Below are 2,500 nucleotides of genomic sequence, written 5' to 3'. Positions count from 1 at the left end.
GGTACATGAGCCGAGGTACTGCATGTTGATTGAGGATGGCCACTTTCTGGCTGGGCTTCAGTGGCGCCTCATCTATCCTCGTGATCCATGTCCGCAACTGATCCGTCAGGTCAGGCTTCGAGATACCTATCCAGGGGTTCACCTTCACGCCCAGGTATCTCTCAGACTCATCAGGGTTGATCATGTGGAGACCGGCCCCTCCGATCTCCCATGGTACACAGTTGTTAATTGTGTACGAGTCGTGTGTAGGTGTAACTAGGAAGCCATGACATTTTCGAGCCTGTGCCCTAAGGCCCGTCAGTTTGCAGAAGGACTCGAGGATAGAGATGTTATGCAGCATGCCCTTCCAGCCGTCGCTCAGTAACACTAGGTCGTCAGCAAATGCAAGGGTGGTCACACGGCCTCCTTCCGACAGAAATCCTTGTCCGTGCGTTTCCAAGCTGGTGATGAGGGGGTCCATTGCCAGGTTGAATAGCAGGGGAGACATGGGGTCACCTTGTTTGACTCCCGTACATATGCGGATGTCGGGAGTCTTTTTGCCGTCCACCTCGATTGAAGTGACGCAATTTCTGTAGGATTCCTGGATCAATCCTACCACATGGCTGTCTACCCCCATTTGCTGCAGCACATCGATGATGTGCTTATGGGAAACGGAGTCAAAAGCTTTCGCGATGTCGATAAATACTACTGCGAGGTCCTTCTGCTGTCTCTTAGCTTGCTCTATGATGTTCCCCAACACCATGATGTTCTCAGAGCAGCCTGGAGCAGAGATGAATCCGCGCTGTCTCGGGTTCAGAGGACACGCTGTGGCCAGCCGCATCGTCATTACTCTCGAGAACAACCTCAGCACCATTGAACCGATTGTAATTGGCCTCCAGTTGCCAATATCCTTCTGTTGTTCCGGGTCCATGGTCTTTGGAAGTAGTATCGACCTGCATCGCTTTACGATGTTAGGTATGACTCCTGTAGTCAGCCATGTGTTAAACAAGGCTGCCATCGCCTCACCCTCTGGATCCCCCTCATCGATGGCATTGCGGGAAATGCCATCTGGCCCCGCGGCCGACGTTCTTTTTACGGCCTTCAGGTTTTCGATTACCTCTTCCCCAGTGATAAGAGTTTCAAATATCTCGTTGTCGGCTCTCATTAGGGAGTGGAAACCTCCGAGTCCCAGGTAGGGAGTTTCAGCTTCCCACTTCTGTTTGTACGCATCGTGTACTTCAGAGAGTGGTACTGGGCACGAGACTGTATCTGTGCCATCCAGGATGATCGAGGCGAGGCGTTGTTTGCTTCTCGAGAAGAGGCTCTGGTATCTCAAGTAAGTGCCTCTTTTTATTGCCCGTCTTTTCATCCAGGATCTGAAAGGATGTTTCATAGGTTTCTCTTCTCCCTTTCCTTGTCTGGAACGAGACATTTTCTTCTTATCCTTGAAAGGAAGAAGCGTCCATCGAGTGTTTGTTTCAGCAAGGGCGTTAACCTTTGCATCGCCGTCCAGCCAGGCCCTGATGACATCCAGGCAGGGGTACCTGGAGACATCCGTGTCCCGAACCAACCTAGAAGCCAGTATCCGCAACTGCGCTCCTAGCCCTGATCTCGCCTCGGGTGCAGCGGTTTGCGCCTCCAGGAACTTTGCTAGATTTGTGTTCCTTTCGGGGGGGGCACCTGTTTGTGACAAAGCCGACCTTTTCCTAGGTGCCCTCCTTTTATCGCTAACCTGCTTGTTGGTTTTCGTACCGAGCTCAGCGGCGATGAGCTGGTTGATGTTTTTACGCCCTTTGAATGAGACCTCTAGCTCAGCAAGTCTATTCAATTCCTCCTCTGTCCAAAGCTTCACCGGCCTTCCTTTTTGTGAGCCGCTCTTAGTGCTTTCCGCGATTCTTTCTTTGTTGCGTACAGCTGGGTGTGCGTGGCGTTTGTGTTGCGAAAGACCAGACTTTGTCTCAAAGTGAAGGTGGCACTCCTCGCACTCCCAGGCCTTTTCTGAGACCTGGGTTTCCCTCATGCCCCTGCACTTGGGCACATGACAAGAAATTGAGTGGTGGTTTATGCTGGTCTTATCGCATTTTGCACATTTGAAGAGTAGTTTCACACTACGGTGCCTTTTCGCATAGTGTTCTACCGCCTTTCCTACTCTTCCCAGATGTTCCCTGCAAGCACTGCAACTTATACTCAAATCGGGAAGCGAGATGACAATCGGCTCTCCCTCTTCGATGTTACTGCTCGGCAGCGCGGGTTCCGCTATCGAGTGTTCGAGGGCGAAAAGCTCATCTTCATCAGCTTCAGACTCAGAGAAATCATCAGACTCGAAGAGCTCCGAGATCTCAGCCCAGTCCGTTAAGGTACCGTCAATTCCATCTCCTCCCCATCCCTGGTCTTTGAATCGAGCACCAAGGATGACAATGGGCTTCGAAATTAAGAGTACCTTTCCCGTGTGTTTGTTGTGGCATATTTCGGATGCGGGTGCATCGTCATCAGTCGTCTGTGTACCAACAGAGACATGCCT

The 2,500-nt window shown here is 51.5% G+C and overlaps 1 pseudogene; it reads right to left on the bottom strand.

Annotated features, from left to right (window-relative positions):
• LOC136745977 (uncharacterized) overlaps window positions 1–2,500 on the bottom strand; it is an 8,170-nt pseudogene that overhangs the window by 2,642 nt on the left and 3,028 nt on the right.

The sequence above is a fragment of the Amia ocellicauda genome, unplaced genomic scaffold (genome assembly GCF_036373705.1).
Source record: "Amia ocellicauda isolate fAmiCal2 unplaced genomic scaffold, fAmiCal2.hap1 HAP1_SCAFFOLD_94, whole genome shotgun sequence".
In the NCBI taxonomy this organism is placed as follows: Eukaryota; Metazoa; Chordata; class Actinopteri; order Amiiformes; family Amiidae; genus Amia; species Amia ocellicauda.
Note: the sequence above shows the minus strand (reverse complement) of the source record. Positions and strands in the feature narration are given on the sequence as shown.